Consider the following 27,195-nt stretch of genomic DNA (forward strand, 5'->3'; position numbering starts at 1 on the left):
CGCGCGGCGTCCACCTGGCGGCCGGCGGCTGTTCGCCCGGCGGCCGGCGGCTGTTCGCCGACGATCAAGGTGGGCTAAATATTTTCGCCGGCGATCCGCCGCTCGCCGGAAGCGGCGAGTGGCGCGGACCAATCAGGGCGCGGTCGCGTCCGACTTCCGGCCGCCACATTTGACTTGGCTAGCCAGCCAAAGAACATGGCGACGAAAGCTGTGCGAATCGCGTACAACGATCGGCTGATCATAGCCGTCCAGGCGCGACCAATATTATGGGATTGCTGCCACCCAGAGTACAAGAACTCACGGAAAAAGATCGTCGTGTGGCGTTGTCCGGACCGGTTCACAGCGCAGCTGGGCGTTTTCTGCGACTACTGAAAGGATGTGTCCGTGACCTTCTTGAGCAATTACTTCGAGTGCAAACTGGGAACGGATGTTTGCAGAACGCACAATTACCGCAGCACCTCTCATAAAACCGCGGATATCGCGGCTACGGCGCGGCGTTAGCCCACTACGCCACGAAGCGGACATGGACACACGCACCACGATGGCAATAAATACCCAACATTAACGAAAGGCCGCGTTTCTAGCGCGTTTCTAATCTAACGCGTTTGTGCTAGCGCGTTACGGCCCGTGTAAGAAGCTGGTGTAAGACGATGTGGCCTCTCCGCCTTACCTTCAACGCGTTTCGAACGCGCTGCTCAAAGCGGTGGCAAGTCAAGTTCAAGTCGAGGAGCGTTTATGAATACGGGGGGTATGCTCTCTCGGCAGTCATGTGATGGCGTCGGCAAACGCGGTGCACGTTCCGGCATGTGTAAATGGCTGCGTAAGACGCTGTGGCCGCTCCCCCTTACTAGAGAGTACTGCACGTTTCTAACGCGTTTGTGCTAGCGTCCCCTTAAGCGGGAGATCCGATGATTCCCTCCGGAGCTTCGCCCACTCATCATCATTCACCCCGTGGATATGCTGTGAATTTTTTTACGCCGCTGGTGAGCTGTAGGTCATCGACGATGGGCCTAATGCAGTCATAACATTTGGAGGACGCTTAAGCTTCGCCGTCAAGAATGCAACGCGATAGCATTCAAAGATCCTTGACTGTTTCTCCCACTTCCCGGAAACTGCAGCTTATGTAACCCTAATGTTTACCGGGAAACGCTGGCGGTGAACGCTATGCACGAAGGCGCACTTTCTGGTAGAAACGCGGCCTCTTTCGTGGGCCGGCCTTCATTTATTGTTTGCACCTTTAATATTTCAGCCTGAGAAGAGTTAGCATAAAAGGCATACGCTGTCGCTGTTTTGTTTTACGACAATTGTTTGTGGGCTGTCACTCTTAAAATTCCGAGGACTAACTTTGTAAAGAATGCAAGACAAAGTGTGAGAAACTTTAGTGGTAAAATATATTTTGAGGGCCTGCGTGGTTGGTGAGCACTTTCCTGGCCGCGGGCGGCATTGCCGACGCCGACGCCGGATTTTCTGCGATACGGGGCCCAAAACGCTATCGCGTGAATACATCACAAGGACTCTTGCTTTCATGCGATACAGAAATGCATCGGCTCGGCGTCCCCAGCGCCCACCGGCGGCGCAAGAGGTGCCGGCAGCCACGCGCTCCTAGTATCGCGTTCAATCGCTGGGCCTTGTTCGTGGGCCGCAAATCGCCAGTATACCAAGTTTTTTTTTTTAAGCGGTAAGGTGGGAAAAGCGCTGCCTTGCGCGCGGAGCCGTGGTGTCACACGGTGAATTTTTGATCGCGAGCGAGACCGATTGGGTCCAAGTTTCTCGATCTCGATTGGTCCCTTTGTGCAAACTGCGGAAGGGAGTCGGTCGTCGCAAAATTCGACATCGAGCTGGCTCGATCGCGATCGAAACTGCACCGTGTTACTACCGTATAAGATTCGCGCAATAGGAAGCAACAGATGAATGTTAAAATCGTGCCGCAGACAAACGTGTGCTCGCCGTCGCGCTGTCGAACATGTAAAATGTTATCTATAGCTCCAACGTCCCCAGAGAACGCCTGTCAGAAAAAATCGTAGGCTCGGTTTGAGCGCTGAATGAAATTTTATGGGTGTCAAATGGCCCATTGAGCGAAATGCAGCTCCACTAACGGGAAATCTGGGGAGGTGCGAAGCAATGCACCGCTAATGGGGTCATTCTGCCTTAAGCAATGGCTCATAGCCCCGCAAACGCGGCCTCCCCATTACGACGACAGAAGAGAAGTGAAATACTACGCTGGAATGATTAGCGGCAATGCAGCCAGCTGTGAAAGACGACAAACGCGGGAGCAGTGGCACGAGCGCGTGCCGAGCACGAGCCGCTTGCTTACCGTGACTACGACGACGATAGGAGACGTCTACAGCCCGTGTGCATAAGGTTCTTCGCACCTAAAACTAGACACTGACAGAGAGCAATAAATAAATAAAATAAACTTTCTTGGCGAGGCGGGATTCGAGCCCGGGTACCCACGGTTCGAAGGCGAGCGTCATAGCCACTAGGCACGCTTCTAGAACGTGCATTTATGGGAGCCATATGATAGCGTTGTACCGACGATTGTAACAGAACTTGCTATGGGCGAGAGAAAGAGAAAATGAGAGAGAGAGAGAGAGAGATTTAAAGAATGAGAGAGAAAAAGAGAAACACAGATAGAGAGAAAGAGAGAGACAGAAAGAAATGAAAATGAAACGCTGCAAATGAAAAAATTACCGCGTTAGAAATGGTGTCGAAGAGACGTTGAAAAACAAGCCGACTGGAGCCGCGGCTCTGTAGCCGGCTTTAAGCCAATACTAATAAAAGGTCCCAACAGGTGGCGCAAGAGCAGGGCGAACGCGGGACATTTCAATTGAATACAGCAAAACCTCCATTGCATCCATCATGGGAAGAGTGAGAGGGAGGGGAAGAGCGTGAGGGGTGGGAGGGGGGGGAAGAGAGGGTGTTATGTATCAGGGGCGGCAGAAGACTATCGTCTTTCGACGGCATTTGCAGCGAAGCAAGCAGATATGCGGCCAATTTTTCATTTGTTGTTTTGTGTGTTCCTTTCCTAAATATGCTTGTTAAAGGTTTCTCCTGTTTTTGAATATTTGTTATTTATTTTCTGTTTTATCATGCATTTGCTCTCACATTGTGTAATAACCCGACAGGGACCCTTCAAAAATAAGCAATAATGATAATGCTTGTCATGATTTGTGACTAATCGCACAAACTGCCAATACGTGGCGTTTTCTTACTATGTACGTACGTATTTTTATAGTGATTGTGCACGCAAGTTTGTGCGAAATGACTGTAATGCCGGAAGGCGCACACAGTGTTAATTGGGATTCAACTGGAAAGCTTGGAAGCAGCATGATTACGGCTACTGCACATCGCATATCTGAAATCAATTTGTTTTAAAGATAAACACAAAATCATAATAATTATACAAAAAAACGGCAGATCTCACGCCCTGTGGGAATCGATGTTATGCGAAGCAGAGCGCGGGGAGTCGACCAAGTTAACGGAACGACCATGAGAGCACCAAGACGTAGGCGGCAGTTTCATGACCTACATGAGACGCATGTCTTGACATTCATGTCATGACCTATCAATTATGTCCGAACCCATTTACATTGCCTTTTGAGTGTTAATCTCTTTTCGCTGAGTGATTGTCATTTTTGCTGATTCATGCTCACGACTATGACTTCTACCATCATCCTTTAGGGTTTCCTTCATTTAGTGCCCACGTCCGAACCCATTCCAGTGGTTTTTGAGTGTTAATCATTTTTCGCTGAGTCATTGCCGTTTTTTCTGAGTCATGCTCATGACTATGACTTCTATCATCATCCTTTAGTATTTCCTTACCTTAGTAACCACGTCCGAACGCATTTCAGTGGCTTTTGAGTGTTAATATTTTTTCTAGTCACTGTCATTTTTGCTGAGTTATGCACATGACTATGACTTCTAGAATCATCTTTTAGTGTTTCTTTCACTTAGTACCTCCGAACCGATTCCAGTTACATACCAAGTTAACGAAACGACCATGAGAGAGCACGAAGACGAAGGCGGCTGTTTCATGACCTGCATGACACACATGTCATGATATTCATGTCATGGCCTGTCATTTATTTTCGTCATACACTCTTGTTATACTATGCTAATTTTTGTACACACCAAGTTAACGAAACGATCATGAGAGCACGAAGACGTAGTCGGCTGTTTCATGACCTACATGACACACATGTCATGATATTCATGTCCTGACCTATCATTTATGTTCGTCGTACACTCTTTATTATTTTTTTTTCAATACAGTGAGCCCTTTCTGGCTGTTACAGGGTGGGAAAATTCACAACACTAAGAGCGAATATACAAACAGCGTAATACAAGCAGCACAATGTAAACTGTAAGCAAAAATGTATAAACAGCATACAGAAGCATAAACAAAGCAGCAGCAGAAACAGCGCAGTACAACGCCATATGAAAGAAAAAAAAAGCCGTTGAATTTAAACATATAATGATTCTAGGTTTTCCTTTTTTCAAAACTCGCAAGCGAATTCGTAGCATCAAATATTTCTGAGTTAAGTTTGTTCCACTCTTCTATAGTTTTGACCATAAACGAATGTTTGTAAACATCAACTCTAGACACATAAGGTCTAACAATGTATGGGTGACAGGACCGAGGTGACACTCTGCCAGGAGGCCGCAAGTCATACTATGTCATACTATGCAAATTTTGGTACCTACCAAGTTTCTCACTTCACTCACTTCCCCCACTCACTCACTCATTCACTCACTCACTTCACTCACACACTTCCCTCACTCACTCACTTCGCTCAGTCACTCACTTCGCTCAGTCACTCATTTCGCTCCCTCGCTCAATATATAGAAGTCATTCAATCATTTAATTCGTTGAAACAGTGAATGTAACGCGCAGCACTGCGGCAGAAAGTGACAAGTTTCCGTCCCCCCAGAATCTGAAAGCCAATCAAGGCGAAGGCGAGGATCACGAGACCTCCGCTTGTTCGTGTACACCAAGAAATACAGTGCCACACTCCGCTTATTGTAAACGAGCGCGCGCAAACCAGGAGCCCGAAAACAGTGAAAATAGCTACCGTAATACAGTGCGCCTGCAGGTAGCAGGGGCCGCCGTAACGAGTTTCTCCCAGTAATAACGGGTGCGACCTGAGAGGTGGCAGAACGTGATGGAGGGGGAAGGGGGGGGGGAGGGAGGGAGGGGAGAACAGGGTCGTGGTTCGAAGCCGCCGCCGTCTCTACACCGTATGTATAGTACGTTGCTCTGCGGAGCGGCTCAGCAAAGGGAGAGTAGGCCTGGGGGCCAACTGGCGTCCAGGCCTATATACACCTCACCCCTCGCCCCCCCCCCCCCCTCCTCGTCCTCATCTCCTTGCTCTTTTCGTTGGCCGCCCATCGTCGAAAAGAAGGTCCGCATTCCAGAGACGACGTCCCACCATCACCACCACGGGAGAGGTGGCTCCCCGCCGACACTGTGTTCCCCGCTGTTTACACGGCGCCGAGACGGCGAAAATTTGCGTGCAGTAGACGAGAGGTGTAAAATGCAGCGCTAAGGCACGCTACGCGGCAGAATCGTACACGCTCGCGCGCAGCTAATGCGGCAGAAGAGACAGAAGCTGGCTGCACCTTTCTGCACCGTGCTTCCGTCGCTAACTAGCCCGCAGTATTTAAAACCTAACCTAACCTAACCTAGCCTAACCTAAGCTAACCTAACCTAACATAATCTAACCTAACCCTAACAACACGAAACACGGGACAAGAAAAGCAGACGACACATCTTTCGTGTAATAAGGAGAAACTTATGGTGAATTTTTAATACATTGTATAGGGATATATATATATATATATATATATTCGCTATGAAAGATCACTTGTGTATGAGAGTTTATTGTCCCGGGCCTCGCGATGTTTAGGTTAGGTTAAATTTTAATTACTATGAGGTAGTCAGCGTGGCAAGTCACTCACTGTACTTGTCCACTGAGTGGGCTGTCAATATCAGCGCGCAGTAATCGGTCGGAGCTCGAAGCCGGTAGGGTAAGCACTCATCCGTCACCGCCGGTTCTCAAGCTTTGTCCACTCAGCGCGCCCTTATATGGACAGTCTACTTATAGAGGACACTTACAGAATACTCACCCTTTGATTAACCTCCTTGCCTTTCCTCTCTCTCTGTCTCCATGGCAGTGAAAACTACGGATTGCATCAACCAATCGAAAAGAGTAGCAGAGAAAGTGCACCTGCATTGTCTGACAATGATCACCCTCCGCCCGACACTTCACGGAAGGATTAGTAACGCACAATGGGCGATCTCTTTCCGGAAGCGTAACCGGATCACGTCACCGATTGGCTGTCGCCAGCATTTTCCTCCGCTGCACTGCGCACGAAGGTGGGTCGGATTAAGGAGATCGTAACCTCGGACAAGTGCGAGCTCCTATACACTTCAAAGAACCAGGTTCAAGATGCTCGAACGTGAAGATAAGTTAGGTTTACCAGCACAGAATTCTGGGTGAGATCGAAATCCTCCGACTATACCTTTGCACGTAAGAGACCCCTCTTCCTGCACCTGACCTAGAGCACTGCACGGGCTCGGGCTTACCCGAAAGCCCGGGCCCGGCCCGGCCCACGGGCCGGGCCGGGTCGGGTAGATCAGTTTTTTCACGGGCTCGGGCCGGGCTCGGGCTTTCTGGTGGTGTGCATGTAACGTGCAGCGAGTGATTCTCGGGCGTCTCAACTCTGAAAAACATGTATTTTTCGGTCTCGGGCTGGGTTCGGGCCGGTTTCGAGTCGGGCTCGGATCGGGCTCGGGCCTACGGTAAAGGGTGGCGGGCCGGGCCGGGCCGGGCCGGGCGGGTAACGTAGATTATTTCCGGGCCCGGGACGGGCCCGGGTCTCGCCATAAAAGTTTTGATCGGGCTCGGGTGGGCCGCCCAACGTAAAGATGGACCCGGGCCGGGCCCGGGCTGTAAAAATCGGCCCGTGCAGTGCTCCAACCTGACCTCCCTGAGCTTAGTTAAGGTGCGTCACGCTATATATATATAGTCTAAGTGATAGACTATATCTGGTATATCTGAGTGATAGAATTAGATAGACTAAGAAGAGAGAAGCACCCGATTCTGCGTCATTGGAGAGGGTGCGGACAATTGTTTGAGAAAGGGCCTCTCTCTCATAGATAAAAGATGTGACCAGTCAAGAAGCGCACCGCCGGTATCAAATACGCTCGTCTACCCATCACTGTGAACCCCCCCAAAAAACGAATCCTATGAAAAATACATCGGTATATGCGTATTCCGTACACGCAATCCAAGGCGCCACTTGTCGGCTTATACGCCTTTATATGAACGGCCATGGGCGCATGAGGTTTCGCAAATAAGAGTATGTAGTTGTAACGGTGTGCAGGACCCGGCCGAAACGTTGGAAATAAAGTATCGTTTTTTTCGTACGTGCGTCCTCAACCTCCAAGTTCCTATATATATATATATATATATATATATATATAATCATCAGCCTATATTTATGTCCACTGCAGCATGAAGGCATCTCCCTGTGATCTCCAATTACCCCTGTTACCCCAATTACTCCAATCACCAAAAAATTGCGACGCGGGATCGAATCCCGGCCATGGCAGCCGCATCTCGATGGGGGCGAAATGCGAAAACACCCGTATATATACTTAAATTTAGGTGGACGTTAAAGAACCCCAGGTGGTCCAAATTTCCGGAGTCCCCCACTACGGTGTGCTTCATAATCAGATCGTGGTTTTGGCACGTAAAACCCCGTAATTTTAAAAATTGCAAGAGGGTATAGCGGCGCCGCTCTCTCTCCCGCTCTCCCCTCTAAAGCAGCCGATTGACCTCTAGTACCAATAGGGGCACTGTATGACGTGGCAGGATTTTATGTCTGCGCACTTTGCGCAACCCCTTCTTTGTCCTTGTCGAAGTGGAGGCCGACAAACAGACGGAACGAGGGATCAAGATTAAATTTCTTGCGAAATTGAGCAAGAATGGGGCGCAAATTCGACAAATGTTGCAAAGGGCCTACAAAAAAAAAGGATTTAGAAGAGGAAAAAAATGGAACTACATTGAAGTGGGTCCAGCGTTTTCGGGAAGGCCTTGAAAACCCCAAGGACGATGCAAGATCAGGGCGGTATACTCTACCTCGTGCGAAGCTGAATGCGCATCGATCGTGGGCGAATACTCTTATGCTCAGTGACACCGACTGGCTCTTAAAATGAAAGCAGAAGCACTTGGCTTGGAAAAGTTGTCGGTTCACCAGATATTCACCAGATGTTCACCAGATACAAGAGGGTTAGCGCCAATGGTGTCGGAACTGCTGTCTCACTAGTGAAAGTTGCTACAAAAAAGAATGCTTCATTGGTTGGAAAGCTGCAGGTCGACAGCGATGCATTCTTGGAGCGGGCTAGCGTAAAACTATTTGAATGTGCTTTTATTCCAAATCCGTCATTAGCCTTCCCTGTAAGGTCAGAATGTCTCGGGCCCCGCCCATGTGGGCGCGGCGCCCACCCGTATGCGCTGGGCCCGAAGCATTCTGACCTGACACGATAGGATTATAACAGAATTGGAATAAAAACAGACTGGATACAATTTTACTGTTATCCCGGCATTCTTAGTGTCGTCACGGGTGCCTGAACTTGGATTCATATGACTACGACATCGAGCTGAAGTCGCAGAGCAAGGAGTGCCGAAAAAAAAAGAAAAGAAAGAAAACGTGGAATGTGTCCCTTAAGGCCAAACGTGTCAATCTAACTGTCTACACGAAGATACTGAAGCGTCCGAAAGATGGCGTGCTCCGCGTACGACAAGATTTGTCTAAAAAGGTGGTGCTGGCTTATCAGTCTCCAGCTAGCCGCGAAAGCGTGTGAGTATACCGTTTCTCTTGCAGCCGGTTAAGTGGGAAGGAGAGAGATGAGCAAGCGAGGAAAGGAAATGCAGGAGGTCAACCAGACGAGCATCTAGGTCTGCTACCCTACACAGTGGCACGTTCAAGCAATCTATGCAAGCGCTTGCAGTGGTCATCTGTTTCTTCCCCACTACGGACACGTGACTTACTCGGCCTTGCAAAAAGGCTCAACCTTTCCTGCCTTGAAGACTTCTTGACTGCTATCTTTTAATGAGACTACGCTGTAACCGCACCGGCTAGCCTCAGATGATCGTTTCCCCGCTCTAGTTCAATTAAAGACAACTACGAATCTGAAGTTTGCGTGAAGCAATAACCTGCTTTATGTGGTGAGATCGGTGATGAACGAATGATGATTAATTAATTGATGAATTTTTCCCCCGCTAGCAAGACTTGATGGGAATAAAGAGCAAGCTCAGCAGAGCTTGACAGGATCCCGAGCCAGACATTCTGGGATCCTACTATGAGGTCGGACAATTCGTCGTGTTGTGCGCGCAGTTATACGTGGAAAAAAAAAAAAAGAGCGCTGCTTGACGGCCTTCAGGAGAGGGATCTTCCACACGAGAGCTTTGAAGACGTATTGTTCCCTGAAGGACCTCGAGAGATCAGGAAAGCAGTTCTACTCCATGTCGACTGCTTGACTCCGAGACACCGAGTTGAACGCTTGGTGAAACACGCGTGCTAACCACGTAATATATGCTCAGAGAGAACAGTTGCCGACTGAGCATGCCAAACTTCCCCCGGCCCATGTTGCACCACCACCACCAACCAGCCGGGCCCACTGAGGTATATAATTCAGTGAGGGGATTTGGCAATCTATGAATGTACTTCAAAATCCAGAGCAGGCAATAATAGTATACCGGCCGAATACGGCATTGTGTGCATCGCACAGGACACGACCTTAGGAAGGTTGGAAGTATCAGCACTAAGAGCCCGCTGATATCGCGGTAAACGAGTTCAGAAAGCCCGGAACATCATTGATGTCTTGTCTCTTTACTATTATAATGAAGTGTCACACAGAAATGCGTCGTGCCTCGAGAATGTGCCATCCGCTAAGCGCGCCATAGCTGAAAGCGTGCCGCGAAAACTCAACGTACAAAGAGGCATCACGTACAAAGAAGCATAAACGTTCAAAGAAGCATCACGAGGAGAAGCGCCGTCTAGGAGCGGCGCGAAGTACCACGTCTCTACCGCGCCGGAGGCCGGGCCTTCGCGGCAGGCTTTTATTTTATGCAGAAGGCCTCCGACCGGGCCGGGCCACCGTACGCGGACCGACGGAGGGAGGATAATAACCGGAGACGTCTCTCCTCCGCTGGCTGAACTCCTGTGCTCCGCGTCCTTGAAGGTGACGTCGGCTTCTAATGACTGAGGGTCCCGCCGACGGCGCTTGAGGGGTCCGCCCAGGGAGTAGAACACGCCGTCGAACGAAGCAGACCTGTCTGCTGCCACAGGGGATTGCGTTGCGGTAGTCTGCGCTGCTCGCCGCTCACTGCGGTGGTGAGCTCCTGGAAGCTGAGCCCTGTGGGAAGATGTGAGGCTTGGGAAGCGGTGCTGCAAGCGCCGGCGGTGTTGTGTGGGAGGCGACGTTCGGGTGACGGGGATCGAAGAGACCGCTGGCGGACCAGAGGAGCAAGAGAAAGATGGAGATTCCGGGAGGGGGACGCCGCTTTGTCTTTTTTCCCGTACTTGAAATTTAAGCATCTTTTGTGCACCCGCCGGTCGATTCTTGGCAGACAACTTCGGTTTATTTTTTGTCGCGGAATATTATACGTCGCTTTCGCAGTCTCTACATTAAACGGTACTTCATGCTCACGTTTCATACAGACATTATCCCGCGTGCCAAAACCCAGGCAAACAAAAAAGTTGAAACGACTAAACGGACGGGGATCTGATGTGAAGCAGCCAAACCTAAAAATAAGCGCGACGTCGTGGCGTACGACATTGTTTAAATGGTCAGAAATGGTAACAAGATAATAAAATATTGAGGAGCTCTCACAGTGTACTCTACAAGGGTTGGAATCACTATGGCCATAGCGGTTGCCTTGTAGTGTAAACGCTTAGATAACTGCTATGCGGACTGTAGAAACTGTAGAATTATACCTTATCGACAAATGGAAAGACTAATCGATGGAGGGTTGTCTCAAGATGTTTCAACCCCGCTCTTGAAATGCTAATAGAAAGAGCTGTCTCGTGCTGCAAAACTGCTGCCTGTTCATCAAATTGAGAAATTATCCGTGTTGAGAGAAAAAAATGGCCAATATTTAAATGTCGCATGGGAGTAAACATTTTAAATTGCAACCAAATTTGATTTTACTGATTTATGCCGGATAATCGTGGTGGGGCGCGTTTGACATGGTTCATACAAAATGAAATTCGTTCTTTCTCTCTCTCTTTCCGTCGATTATGACGCATCATCGGCCTCAGTCTCCCGAGATGACATTTTTATTCTTGCATATACTTTTTGCCGTACTGTGTTTGTGGAACGGAGGTATTCGCAGCATACTCAAGATAAGAGGCTTGGAACCCTGCACTGAATTAAAGGCTCCCTCGGTGACCTGGTTTCGCGTAAAAAGGAATATTGATTTGACAATGTCCACTCAAGGGGATCAAACTTATGGTCCACACAAGTTTTGTGGACCGCAGATATCTACAGCTATCCGAGTCACCTTTCTCGCCATCCATATATGTCAAGGGAAGGGGAGGTCACGACCAATAGACAAAGCGCGATGCGAACCACTGCGTCTGCAAACCAAAAAGGAAAATGGCGAACATGAAATAGTATTATAAGATGGGAAGCGTGAAAGCACATGACCTGACGAAAGGAAATGGAGAGGAGATCGCTAACTCTAAACTTATATACATTTTTTTAATGAGTTGCTCCCTAATGTGATGGTAGAAAACAGCAGAACAAATAGTAGGCAATAGTACTCCGTGATTGAAGCCTTGCTTTTGGGTACATGCGACGTTGAAAGTATTCCGGACTAAACACTATCGCAGAGGTAGGGGGGGGGGGGGATATTTTATAAGTGCCTCCTCAGTGGACACGCCCATTTCGTCTGCTGCTGAAGCGCTGATTGGCTGGGGGCACCTGCTTCCTTCTCACGCATTCCCCAGCCCAGCCAATTGGAACTTCAGCAGCAGTCGAAATGGACATATCCACTACGTGGACACTTACAGAATACCCCCCTCCAGTTGCCCTCGTGCCAGTTCTATGCCGATACTGTACTGAGATAGCAAAATAAACGACGAGTTTAGCACGACCAGCGAAGAAAAGGAAAAATAAAGAAAATAGTAAAGCTAAGAAAAAAACGATAATCTCAATCACATTTTTTTCCTTCTGTTCTCACTGTAATCTTCGCTAGTTGAACAAGCCTATATTCTTTTCCACTCGAACAGCGCGTCGGAAGCAGTTTAGCCCTACTAAAGTGTTATTTAGTAACTTTAACCCTACACCCTACTTTAACCGTACTTTAGTAACACTTTAACCTTACACCCCTGCCAATATAGTGACGCCACACGCCCCTCCTTCCTCAGTACGCTGCAAAGACGCAAAATCCACCAGACGACGGCACGTGTCTCGACGCATGCGCACTTGCTACAATCGGCGGGAGCGCGGAGCGCACCAACGTCATAAAACGCTGCGCCTTCAGTGACCGCAGCGGACCCTTGAGCGAGATAACACCTCAACTGCTTGGTTGCGCGCTTTCGGCGGCGGACATTTAAAGGGAAGGGCAGGCGATATATTCGGCCCGGGTATTTACCTGCGCATAGGTCGCTGAGCTCGGCGGCCTTGAAGCGTCAAGATCAGCCGCGGTGGCGTCGCAGGCCGTCTCCGCTTCTATGCGTCAAACGCTGGCAGGCTGGCGTCCTTTAAGATCCAGTAGTGTAGGTGTAAGCTATCTAGCTCACAAGAGCATAGTCATTGTAATCTGCTACTATTAATCAGTGGGACCGATACTCCGGGGAGAACAAAGGAACTTGAACCTAACGACACTGCAACACGAGGAGCATGGAAAATAATGAACCTAACACGAATCACACTACATGCAGTGTGGTTTAGCAAATGCGTGTAGCTGATAGTCTAGATTAATAGAATGAAGTGGAGCTGGGCACGTCGTATAATCCTTTGACCATAGGTATATGTGTACTCCATGGGGTACGTCTACTTCGCTCCTTAATTAGTGAAGTGCTTGCTCGCACGTAAAACTCCATCGTGCTGAGTTCTCGCACTCTCTTATGAAGAGTACGGCCACTTGGCTTGTATAACTAAGCATCGGAGCAAACTTTAGGTGCCTGCGGAAATGCGTAGATTTTTTCTGTACCTGTAGTACTTGGTCCAAGGTCATGGACCGGCTAAACAGAAATGTGATTCGATAGCCCTGGCGCAGAGCAATCTAATTTGCCCTGATTTCTCAGATCCTTCGTAACTCTACTTACATTTTGTGTTTCATTTTAGGAATACTAGAACAATGTGGCATTTGTATGCGCGCACATAAAAATATTTTTATTGCCCTGTGGGCGTTGGACTATTATTATTATTTTTTGTCTGTAAGCTTAGTATGCAGCTGTTTCTGTGGAATGCATAAGCGCGTTATAAAGAGAAATGGGTAGCTTCAAATTCTTACCTGAGAATTGGTATATCCGGCTCTAACGTAGCCTACCTTCTCCTTCCTCAACAGTTATTAAGCAAGGAAGAAACGAAGTATATGACAGGCGTTCTACTTGTGCAAAAGGAGCCTCTGGCAATTCTTTAATAGTCAAAGTGTAAGCATAAAATGCAGCTGGGCTTTCGCATGCGCGCTCCAGAGTTTTAAAGAGTTCACCTTCTGCATGACAGTCAGACGTAGGCCGTTAATCTTTCGACGGCAGACTTAGTCCCTGCAATGCACGTCGCCTTCTCATTCCAGAGGGAAAGCATCTTCTTTCATTGCTTTTTTTTTTTTGCCCAGCACTTAATAGTCGCCTGATATCATTGATCCGCGTCATGCGAAGACCGGTGTCAATAACCTCTCCAGACAGGCAGAGCTCCAGACCCGCGCAGATTCCACGCCAACACGACGAAATCGCGTCGTTCAAGCAAGCAAAGCAGCCCTTTAAACTTCTTTCCGAGAACACCGTACGCGAAAAAACATCGAAGAACGTCGAAAGACAAACTATACAAAGAAAGGGAAACATCATTACACAAGTTACTCTATAGCAGTTCCTTGCTCTCGTGTAATTTCTGCAAGGCGTCGCCCTCCCTAGGCGCTGGTGTTCAAAGGAGCTCCCAACCGACGTAGCACACAACACAATCGTCTCGGCTCGGTCAGAACAACTCGTACATGTAGTATAATGGTCGCCGCAAGAATAGCGCGGGCGTAAGCGGGTTGAAAGAAGAAAGCTAAAGAAAGGAAAGAAAGTAGGACGGCTGACGAGAAGGTGGCGACCTCCTCCTTTGACGCTACGCTCGCTTGACTAGTCCCCCCCCTTTTGCTCGAGAGCCCAATCGGAGCGGGCTACGCACCCACGCAGCTCGGTCCTATTGGCGCGGGCGTCAGTCGGCGGCGGTACCTGTACATCGCTGGCACATCAACGTGCTTGCACAAGGGTGGTGGTGCGCGTGTGTGTTGCGTATGATCTCGCCGCTATAGCATCACCAGTCCTGCTATACAACCACGACGACGACGACGACGACACGGAGAGACGCGAAAACACGAAAGGAGTAACTGCGCAGTAGCGTCCGCGAGGAGGGTGTTAGCCGAGAGTGTAAAAGGAGCCCTTACGCCCTCGTCTCCTCTCAGCCAATCACGCTTTCGCACAAGGTCAGCGGGCGCGGATCGGAGGAACGAACGCGCAGGAAGGCTTGGCGAGGGAATGGCTTCGCGTTGTACAAGTGTATACAGGGTATATTGTCCGGGCTTACGTAACTCGCCTTAGCTTTTCGTTTAGTGTTCCTTGGTTATGCCTCATTTTTATTGTTTGTTTCTCAGTCCGGACTACGCTTTTGAAGTGAGTTCTGTGCAATGCTTAAGAAGGTGCAGCGCGAGAGCTCCATCATAAATCCTGTTCGTTTGCTGACGTGTGACATATGATCCGCAGGTTTGTTTTTTTGCCCCCCCCCCCCCCCCCATTCTATTATATATTGCTTTCTACTCTTGTTTTTTTTCGAAGCAATGTTAGCGTTCAATTCCAGTTTCTTGCCGCGTTGAAGAAGCTCCAATGCAACAACATAATCATACGGCCAATAGTTATGTCTTATGTAGCATCTATCAGCGCTTATTTAGTATACGTGCTTATGTTTTGTTTTTTTTCTTACTCAGCTGATGTTAAGCTTCGCGCACTAGTTCGGTGCAGCACTGAAGAATGCCAGCGTACGAGTGTGATGCGTTGTGCGCTGCGCTCGTACGCAGCAGCAGGAGACGAGAAAGTGTCGTCGTTGCGTGGGTTTATTATTGCGTGGTCCTCTATAGTTATTTAGCTGGGACTGAACTAAGACAGACAAATCTTAGACGCGAGAATCTCAAGTTCTCTACAGCTGTGGCCTTAGCTAGCTACACGATAACTGAGCCACTACAACGAACGCAATGGCTGCTGTAAATCGTGTCTTTTACATCGTTGCCGCTGATCTCTAGCTATCGAAAGGTACGCGGAATAGCCGTCAATAAATACAAAAGAAGATATGGCCCATCACCCTCACGTACGGTAATCCGATATGTTCGTACTGGAGCGCACGTACATTTATATAGTACAAACGAACCCGGATATACCGAATCTGAAGATCACAAAAAAGTTCGATATATAGGTAATTCGGCATATAAATTAAAAATTCTATACAAAAATTTTTAAGGGGATTTTACTTCTCTTCGTCATACACAATAATTTGTTATATGCGGGTTCGATATATCCGCGTTCGACTGTATTCCTTATTATATGGGATTATTCGATGTATAGGATCAGAGGCATACAATCTTTTTATAAATCATGGAACTCGGATATGGAGTAGCTCATGGCCTATGGCGAAGCGAAAAGTAGAATGAGCAGAATATAAGAAATGAAATTGAAAGTTGAACTAGTTGAAAATACAGTGGTATACTGCAATGTAACATACTCCGTGTCGTCAACGAGTGGAAACTGGATGCTCGCGTGATATCTTATCATGGAAACTACGTTACTTCCCCAAGATTCACCATTTCATTGGTCCTCCTGGACATCTTATAAGCGAAAACTGCAATCGGCCTCCGTCCGCGCAAGCCGAAGTTCCACCGCAAAAACATCGCTTCTTGTAAACGCGTCGCAGAAATACGAGATGGGGACAGCTGCGTTGCCTTACCCGTTATTCTGCCTGGCTCCAGAAATATCCAGGGCTCTGCCTCCAGGTTCGCGTCGTCAACTGCGCAAGCAAAAAAAAAAAAAAAAAAGAAATCCAACATTCATCCAACAACCTTTACAAAGCTTAGCGCTATACGACATCGATTTTACATTGTATGATGGTGGTGGAAGGTGAATGCGAATGGTGGATAAAATGCATAAGTTTGCTCCTTGTGTCTTCTTTCTTTATAGCATTTATAACAATATCATTACGCACACACATTTACTTTTACAGTCTGAAGTTTTACGGGATACCCGCCGTGGTTGCTCAGTGGCTATGGTGTTGGGCTGCTGAGCACGAGGTCGCGGGATCGAATCCCGGCCACAGCGGCCGCATTTCTATGGGGGCGAAATGCGAAAACACCCGTGTACTTAGATTTAGGTGCACGTTAAAGAACCGCAGGTGGTCCAAATTTCCGGAGTCCCCCACTACGGCGTGCCTCATAATCAGAACTGGTTTTGGCACGTAAAACCCCATAATTTTTAATTTTTGAAATTTTACGGGAACTTTCCTCCTGCATTGGCACTTTCGCAATATCACGCTTAGCAGTTAGCTTCAGGTTAATTACCATCCCCATCATTATGCCATGCCAAATATCAGATGGAAAGACCGGTGACTGCAGAAGGCCGTTTGTGAATCTATGACCTACATATAGAGAGAAATGAAAGATCCCCATTAAGTTTTTTCTCAGTCCTCATACAATTTAGTATATAGGGTAAATTATAGCAAGAGCGATTCTTCGCGTATTGAAGTGTAAAAATATAATCATTTATACCGTTGGGCAAACCTTCAAAATAAACAAAAAGTTTCTTTCATATGGTTACATAGCTTGCGCATGCCTGGCGTCTTATACACCTGTAGACCGGAAACCATGTTAGAACGGTTCGAAGGGAACAGGCGCCGTTATGACGAAAAAAAGAAAACATGTGCCCCACAACGTGGCCGGTATTCCGGTTTACGCGATGGCGCTTGCGTAGTACTGGTCTACCGGACGCTGGTATAGGGACACCTTGTAACGTTTTGTCCAACAATGGCTTGTAGACACGTTTTCGTGTTGCGTGAGTGTTGTTGTCGAAAAAATACATTTAAAAGGCAACGTGTTCACAATTACGCCACTGCCGAAATTTTGCAGCAGCAGCGAAATAGAATACACTCGGTTACTGCACTAATAGCTCTGTGTTCGTCTCGTTGAGCTCTGCGCCACGAGGTGAAGCCACCGAACCTACCGCTCACGTTTACGCCTCCGGTAACCCGGTTATCGGCAAACGGGTGGGAAGTTTGCGGACAAACCAGTATCGGCGACCGAAAGTTTACGGAGCGCATTCCTGAAAGCAACAAACTGGAGTGACCGACTGCATTGAAACGGTGCGCATCGTCCTTTGTGCGTCATAATCTGAACTGTCGTATTCTCCCTCTTTCTTTCACTCTGTCATCACCCTCTCCACATATAGGATAGCAAACTGCACAGTCTGGTTAACGTACCTGCCTTTCATTCCTTCCTTTCCTCTCTCTCTCTCTCTACGTGGGGTGTTACCTAAAATATATATATTTGTGCATCTGGGCACGGTAGTTCATTATTGCGAGTTGCAGTCTGTACTATAGTGTAACGAAGAGCGTAGATTTTTACCGTTTTAATAGCTGCGACCATGACGTCGTTAGAAAATCAACATTCTTAGTATTAATACTTGTTTAACTCTTTTGCGAAGCCTACACTCTGTAAACTCTTTACGCCGACTGTACATGTAAAACGGGTTCCACATCACTATATGCGCCTATAAAAAATGAACACATCTATATACTTTGTTGATTACACGTGAACATATATGATGTTGAGAGTACGAGACATGACCTTTTATTTTTTTTTTAATGTAGGAAATCTCGGACGGGCTCTATATGTGATCGTGACACGGAAGATATCATTAGGGAAGGTAGCCCGCAAATGATGAGACATTTGTGCGAAAGAAAAGCTCACGGCAAGACGGCGTGAAAGCACTGAAATGGCGAATTTCGCATCAATATTCAGTCAAGCAACCACCTCTGCGAAGCCAACGGAAGAGCGCGGCTCTCTGTGCGTCATCACACACTTCGCGACTGGGATTCCATCTATCGCTCTCGCACGCGCGAGATAGACAGGTTGTCCAAAGAGCAACTCAGCAGCTGGGTTTTAGGACATGAGCGCTTCTGCTGCTCTTGCTCCTGCTGCTACTACTACACTGGATTATTTTGCTGCTGCTGGCGAATTCCGAAGCCCTGTCGCTCGCTCGCCTTGATTTGGCCGAAACCCTCAACGCACAAATGAACACTCGCTATACTCCGCGCTTCTGGCGCGCGCAGAAATGCATGTTCAGTCAGATATGATTGTACATTCGACAACACATAGGCACAACAGTGGTGGGCGAGAGTTCGTGTATGTGTTTGTGTGTGGGGGGGAGGGGGGTATGAGGGTGTTCTATGTGTCATGCGCGGATGTTAGGTTGATCACGCAACTGCTCAAGCGACCCGGTGACGTCGTTCGGTTTCAAGACGCGTATTGCTGACTTTTTTTTCAACATGCGCGAGTCGAAGGTGCAACAGGTGACCCGTGCCGACTAACAGCTTGCGCGCAAGTGCAAGCGAAAGACAAAAGAAAGAATAGAATCCGAAAGTGAACAAGAGACTATACCGCGCCGAAACTTTGCGCCCCTGGATTGTCCTAAAGACATTCCGGCCTCGACTGTCTATACCCACGTCATGCGACTGCGAAGTGCGCGTTCAGTTTCGTCTGCCTTTGTAGCAGCCGTCACGAACGCATGTCTAATAGCCGCTATGCCGCCAATGTGGCCAAGTTCATTCGTGAAGGTGGGTGGCATATGCTGTCACTGTCGTGGCATCTTAACACGGAGACATGTCAGGCTTCTGCTTCTACGTTCGGCGACGTTACGGGCTGTTCTTTAGTAGCAATGTTCTGTTCCTTTTTTTTTCTTTTTTCTTCTCTATCTCTTCACGATTCTTGCGGTGCGATGAGTTACAATTGAAGCTTCGGAGTCGGTCAAACGCGGCTCAAAGACCACCCACTCGCAGTTGGAATGCCAATGTTCTCTTCCAGCTGCTACTATTTCAAATATTTTTTTCTTCTTGATTTTAAACTTTTGTGTCGATCCGGAGAGCGCGAGTTTGCAGCAGTAGGATCGTGTGTGCTTTATTCCTTGATCAACCGACATGATGGAACCTCCGTCGTGGCAACACGCCGGGAGATACGTGGGCAGGGAGAATACGTAGAGCACTTAGGTACTTTGTGTAGGTTTACATCCCCAGGCAGATGTCGGTTGGCGGTGTGCTTGCGGTTGCTATGGAACTATGGGGATTGACTGTTATGAGACAGCTCGGCTTATAGGAGTGGCACTTTGCGTTTCAAGCAGTCGCGCTGCCCATATGATGACGGTGCGTTTTTTTAAAGCGATACCTGTTTTTGGATCGTCTTCCCACTTTGCAGTTTGTCAGTTCCTGGACATTTATGGTTAACTTGACCTACTAGATGTCACTAGTTACCACTAGGAATATATTAAATTAGTAAATAAAAATGTCCCATAGTGGGTATCGTCGGTTAATTGCTAGTATCAAATCACAAGAAAGCACAGAGCATTGAAAAAAAGCCTAATTAGGGCTGCGAACCGATAAATTATTCTACTGCGTGTTGTCAAATTTCAGTAATCATTTTACCCCAAAACTTGCTGTTTGAAATTTAACATCATCGGCTGTTGTTCTAATTCGGTGGTTATTTAGCAGCTTCTGAATTGTGGGGAATGAGGCTCTAAGGCTGAAGTGATGCGCTAGAGATATCCTCGTTCTCTAATAAAGGGTGTTGGCTTCAAAAATTTGACAATTAGTTGTTCCGAACTCTCTGCCCATTACGGCATGTGTTCAGTGTTCCCTGGGATTTGCACACATTGCAAACGTACAAGCGTTCATGCGCAACACGTCGTTTAAAAGAACATCTGCTGGTATTCCTTCTACCAGCAAGATCTGCCGTTATTATGCATTCAACCCATGAACTTTACATAATCATTGAAGGCTTCTAATATTGCAAGCACAGCAAAGTAACTTGCAGAGAGATCTCAGCGGTTTTGGTAGCGGAGCTTTTTTCATTGCGTTAGTTGCACTGGAATCTGCGCATCAGCATTGTCCGACATTTGAAATTACATTCCGCGTAGCTTCGGGAAATTGAGCTACACATTTGCATAATGAGAAAATTTCCACGAATAAGCTTCCTCGGGAAATCTTTCGCACAGGCGGCCATTTCAGAGCAAAGCACGTCATGGTTGAGAGATGTGTAGCACGCGGAGCATTCCGAAGTTGCCCCACGCATTCCCGATGTCGACCCGGCTGAAATCGAGTCGCGAAGAGTGTCACAATGCCATACTATTTTTCAACTTTCAATTATTTCTTTTTCGCCTGTTTCCACTCAGGTATGAGCGCTCGCACGATTACCTTATAGTGATAATGCGAGATAGGAGTTCGCGCTCCGCGTCCGTCATCAGGTCCACATCACCATTGCTTTCATTGTTTTTAATCATTTAACATAGCACATACCGTATCTGTGCACTTCTTTACCTAATCCAAGTGTTTCAAGGTTCTTCGTTTTTAATGACAATACCTGGAGTCGCTCCGCAGGATATTAATGCAGGATATCAAAGACTTCCTCGTTCGCTAATTTTCCTTCAAAATGCGGAACGACTCGCAAAAGAAAAGCTTATAATATTTCAACCTTGCCTTCCTCTATCCCTATACTTCGTCAAGTGTACTGTTTACCGCAAGTACCTTCTCGGTAAACCTCAAGATGGACGGCAGGTTAGACGCGCTCCCAAATCACTTACGTCTTGATGTAGCCAATATACGCCCATCTTTGGACATTTGTAAAGAAAAGGACATCATCTGAGTACTAGCACTATGGCATAAATGAAGCTTCCATTGAGAACTGTCTCACCGAATGCCGACGACCTGTTCGTCAGCGAGACATCTTTTCGCAGTCGTCTGAAAGATAGGCGCCATTCCTTCTGTGCAAAAAGTTTCTGGACCCTGGTCGTGTTCCAGCAAACACAGATTAGCTCTCAAGGCTCCAAGAGATTTTCTCATCAACAGTGGTTTGATAAAATGTGTGGGAACAGCAGTTTATGTGGCCTTTTTTTTTTAATTTTCAACACCTTTCCATTCCTTATCCATGTTTGTGCTGTTCTTGTGGTCTTATAACCTTTTCTTATCTATCTCCCTATTTTTTTTCAATGATCCATGAACTTGCTCGGTTATTGTAGCTATTTCGTTATAGACTTTTGGCAGCGTTTCATGATTATTATTTGTGTGTGTTTTGGTTGTTTTTCTTAGCTAAGATATTGAGATAGCCGGCCCTATATGTGGCCAAACTTCTCAAGTTTAACATCCAATAAGGATTTAGAAGGCGTACATAACTGCGGCTGCGTGAGAAATTGCGCACATAAGGACCCTGCTATTCAAAAAACGTCCCGAACTGCGCAAATATTGCGATAAGAACAAGAAATAAGTATAGAGAGGAATGACCCGAGAAAAACTTCTCAAAACTACTGGAACCCTTATACAAACCATCAAGTTATTCCATAAAATTGATTACTCGGACAAGCAGTCAGTTAAATTAAGTATTTCTATCCCTCTAATTTAAAAGCGAAGGAAATACACAAGCGAACAATCAAATAAATAAAAGAAGCCAAGTGGGCACACACGAGGCTTTTTAAACATTAAAATTTGTAATCTAATGACATTTCCTCGACCTTATGTCGCTTCCTCTAACCTATTCTTTCTGTCAATAACTTATCGAACGTCCTTGGCAATATTTGTAAAGTCACTAGAATTAACGCCTTGCGGCTGCACGTGAAATTTAATGAACGAGCTTCCAGTACGGGAAAGTCTCGTTTTAAAACGCGAGCTTCAAGTGTATTCGATGTTGCTAAAAAAAAAGCGAGAGAGAAAAAAAAAACGTGAAACAACAATAAGTTAGGAAGCAACGCCGCGTTGGCCAAAACTAGCGGTTACATCTGCGAAATTCCTCAAATTGGGAATGACCCTACTGCGCAGCCAGTCGAAAGCAAGGGAAAAAGAAAACATTACCTCTTATTCCGGAAGGACAGGAAAATCAACAATAGCAACTACTGCAATAGCAGCAACAACAGCTACAATAATAACCCAGAATGGGAGCAACACAAGGAGTCGACCGGGACTTTCGAACAAGGCTTGTTTGTGGAATTGGCATCGCGGGGAGTTGGGGACCGAAAACACACACACGCAAAAAAAAAAGCAGCGAAAAAAAAAAAAAACATCAGTGAAGCGGATAGTATAAAAACTACAGTACAGACCGCTCCCTTAGAACTTCGCGATTGCACCGGAGTCCCGCTTCTCGGAGCGGCACTGCGGCGCAAATTACAGGACGCGGCTGAAAAGCAGCAACGGCGGCAACTTGCTCACTGCGTTTGTTTGCCGGTAGGTGACGCCAGAGTCGCTGGGTATACAAACACACGCGCCAGTTTGCGTTCTCGCGCGCGCATTGCGTGCGCAACACCGTCCTGCAGAGTAACTTAACTGCGAAATAAGAAAAAAAAAGAAAGCAAATGATTGAATAAAGAAACCGGAAGGACGCGGGAGCAGCGCTGAGTTGCAGAACGCGGATGATGTCCGTCGTAGAATGGTCCCAAACCACGCTTCTCGTCCTACGTGGTGGGAGTCGTTTCGGCTCGTACACTGGCCAAAAGGATGGTCCCCCCTCTTTTGTTTCATTTTCCCCGCGGTTTCTTTTTCTTTCCATCTCCATCTGTTGTTTCTTTTCTTTCTTTCTTCCTCCCTACTTCTGTTTATCACCCCGCAGAGGGCGCCGCTTGCCGATTCGCGTAATGGACAAACACTGACCACCACCGACCCTGGCGCCCCCTCGTAGCCGCGGCCAGAAGTAATGGAATGCCTCTCGCAGCGCGCGTTTCGGGACGTAATAATGGCTCCTTAAGGGGCGACGACCATCAGTTTTTCGAGGGGGTGGCCCTTCTATCGAGTGAGTATAGAGTGGGCGAACCGACTGTGTGCCTGGAACAGTTCCGCTACTATTTCGACGGACCCCTCTCTAATTCTTGCGCATGCTCGCACACACCACCCCTTCGCCCCCACTTAAGCCTCCCCAACTTCTATCCTCCTTCAGTGGCCGCTCCGTGCTCCCATCAACACCGTCCATCGGCTCGCGAGAGGGCACCCCCACCCCAACCCGGGTGCTTACTACGGCACGGTCCAGCTATAGGCTCCTTCGTATACGGCCGTCGGCCGATTCCCCGCTTGTGTTGATCGGCACCCACATAGTTGGACGAGATGCGCCTCCACCAACGACCCTACACGCTTCTATGACGAAGAGGCAGCGTACTGTCGGCTTCGCCAAAAGGCCGCAGCGGATAGCGCGGCTTTTTCGAGTGGCGCCGCACATTCGCCACGGGTCGCACCCTTGTGCGTCCCGGTCCGAAGTCTGGGATGGGATGGGTTGTTTCGAAGGGGTTCGCACCATTCAACGCGTCAAGAAGGAGCGATCCCCGCTGCGGGCAGTGCGACCTGTATCCAGTGTGCTCGCGCGCGCCCCACGGGACGGCCACAGACCGACAGACACAGACCGACAGACACACAGACAGACACAGACAAACACACAGACACAGACAGACAGACAGACAGACAGACAGACAGACAGACAGACAGACAGACAGACAGACAGACAGACAGACAGACAGACAGACAGACAGGCAGACATAGACAGGCAGACATAGACAGACAGGCAGACATAGACAGACACACAGACAGCTAGACATAGACAGACACAGACAGGCAGACATAGACAGACACAGACAGGCAGACATAGACAGACACAGACAGGCAGACATAGACAGACACAGACAGGCAGACATAGACAGACACAGACAGGCAGACATAGACAGACACAGACAGGCAGACATAGACAGACACAGACAGCTAGACATAGACAGACACAGACAGACAGACATAGACAGACAGACAGACAGACAGACAGACAGACAGACAGACAGACAGACAGACAGACAGACAGACAGACAGACAGACAGACAGACAGACAGACAGACAGACAGACAGACAGACAGACACAGACAGACAGACACAGACAGACATAGACAGACAGACAGACAGACAGCAGACATAGACAGACACAGACAGGCAGACATAGACAGACAGACACAGACAGGCAGACATAGACAGACACAGACAGGCAGACATAGACAGACACAGACAGGCAGACATAGACAGACACAGACAGGCAGACATAGACAGACACAGACAGGCAGACATAGACAGACACAGACAGGCAGACATAGACAGACACAGACAGGCAGACATAGACAGACAGACAGACAGACAGACAGACAGACAGACAGACAGACAGACAGACAGACAGACAGACAGACAGACAGACAGACAGACAGACAGACAGACAGACAGACAGACAGACAGACAGACAGACAGACAGACAGACAGACAGACAGACAGACAGACAGACAGACAGACAGACAGACAGACAGACAGACAGACAGACAGACAGACAGACAGACAGACAGACAGACAGACAGACAACTACTGCCGCTTTGTATCGGGGCTGATGACGGGTCATAACTAGTCATTCTATTTACAAGGAAGCAACATCTAAGTGGAGGAGAGGAGGCTTGTGTAAGATGGCTACAAACTCGCTCGCGACCTACATGGCCTTCTCTCCGATAAGGACGGAGACAGAACAGTTGATCGAGCGTTCCTGTGCATTGCCAAACGAACACCGATAATTGTCAACCCGAGAGAACACTGGGCCTCCAGATGTGATTCCTTGGACGTTTGTGAGATCTTAAACTGGCGACCAAGAAGGCTGTATCGATAGAGGAAGTTTTATCGGAAGTGTGAGCAGAGCCAGTACATGACAGCGTGAGCAGTAAAAGAGCTAAGGGATGGCTAGCACAAAGTTGCAAAAGGTTAGCGGGCCTAGGTGTAGCGTGAATCGAGGTTTGCAAGTTTATTAAAAAGTCAGAATGATGCGGCCTCATTAAAAAGACTTTTTCAGTGCACCTCCAAGCAATTGAAATGTTTACTGGTAGTATAACTAAGGAGCGAAGTCACAGTTGGCGCGACGATGGGACTAGGGAGTTTTAGGTTGTGTTCACCCAGAGTTAGGGGACGTAAACCGCTGGGCTTGCGAAAGAATGCCCAAAAAGGTAAACAAAAAATAACAAAAACAAAAACGCAGAAGGACTACAAGGGAATGCAAGCAGAGCGTGGGGCTTTGAGTGCGCTAAGTCGCTTGGATGAGCTATTTCTAAAACTGCATGTTGTGCCATGGTGCGCCTATGTGACCTCTGCATTTCTTGGTTTTCGTTGTATGTCCGTACATATGTCTTCATGACTATTGTCTGATGCCAGACATGTAATAGATGAAATGTAAGAATTCCGAAAGCGGTGCTGGCTTATAGTGCCTGTGATTGTTATTGAAGAATCTTTTTAATGAAATCGAATGATTAAAAATTAGTTTTTTTAATATAGGAAGCTCGTTCATTTCTGTCTAGAAAACTAAAGAGCGCTGAAGGGTTAATGTATAAATTGAAGCGGTCTACGAAGGAGAGGTTTCGTTTAAATGATCCTTCTTGTAGATTGTACAAATACCACTTCCAACTACTATTAATTTATATAGAAATAGTCCCTGCTTAAATTAACAAGCCAACAAAGGGAAGCTGTTGAAAAATTTAGATTTGTACCCTCAGAGACACCATTAAATCATGAATACTGGTAATTGACCACTAAATTGACGTTCCGCGTAAATATTGAGGAGTAACAAACCTCTTCAGCTGACAAAGCTAACGGCAGTGTACTCAGAATCATCGATTACACGCTTGCCGAGCAGTACGGGGCGCAGTCTGGACACCGCCATATTATTGCCCACTCGAAGTTTTCCAAACTCTCCATTGACAAAAAGACCACCACGAAATCCAGTAACCGGGTCCCTTTAGCATGGAACATCTATATACAGACTAAATGCAGAGTTGCCAACACAGAGACACCCATAAAATCGAAACTCCCAGCAACCCGACTCCTTATCCGCGGGGCACAAACTGTAAAACTGCGCATTGTGGCGCCTGCAGCCCTACAAAGGACCTCGTGTACGCGTGGACTTAAAGGATCGGAGAGATCTACACGACCAACACCGAACACGCAACGCGTTCGCACGTCACGACGGCGATCGGCCACCAACGGTTTGCATTGTCCGAGAATAAAGAAGAACCAGAGACGTCCCGTGGATTTGAGTACACGGTGTATAACATCCGAGAAGTGGTGGCAACAAGCTGGCGGTGGAAAAAAAAAGGACTTTCGAAACGGCGAGAAAACTTTTACGACCAAGGGTCCCGGTCCCCCCTCTCCGAGTATGAGAGGTGCGCGTGCGCGCCGCGCCAGGGAAGGCGGGATCCGGCACTGCGGCATCCGGTCCGGTCAGGGGTTTGCGGCGCAGTTGGTTTTGCTCAACTGCGTCGTAAACGTATACTCGGCGCAGTCCAGCCTACGACAAGCTTACGTGCACACAGCGGCCGTGAAGACCGCGACCGATCATCCGTGCGCGCTTGTGCGTGCGGCTTGTCAGGACACAAGGACGCACGGACAACCTGCTGATAGACGAGTCGTAACCTTTTCCCGGGCGGGGTTCCATTGAAGCCCAACTTTCCGCAGCAGCGCGCCTATTTTTCTGTCGTTACTTACCCGGTACCTTTCTGTCAAATATTTGAAGATGTTATTTTGTGCTCCGCAGGCCCTTTTCATAACTTTTCTTTCCCCCCGAACTTCACATGTTGTGCCCACAGAGCGTTCTTCTTCTTCTTCTTTATATTCTTATTCGTTTTTTTTTCTTTATTTCT

General features: G+C 47.8%; 1 protein-coding gene across 2 annotated transcripts in view; it reads right to left on the minus strand.

Moving 5' to 3' along the window:
* The window catches only part of LOC119463332 (G1/S-specific cyclin-D2), a 335,797-nt gene that overhangs the window by 181,768 nt on the left and 126,834 nt on the right, over positions 1-27,195 (minus strand). For both annotated transcript variants that reach the window (XM_037724130.2, XM_049656520.1), the window contains exon 2: positions 16,214-16,273. The gene's annotated coding sequence lies outside the window, so the exon portion shown is untranslated. The remainder of the gene's footprint in view (positions 1-16,213; positions 16,274-27,195) is intronic.

This window comes from Dermacentor silvarum, chromosome 9 (genome assembly GCF_013339745.2).
Source record: "Dermacentor silvarum isolate Dsil-2018 chromosome 9, BIME_Dsil_1.4, whole genome shotgun sequence".
Lineage (NCBI taxonomy): Eukaryota > Metazoa > Arthropoda > Arachnida > Ixodida > Ixodidae > Dermacentor > Dermacentor silvarum.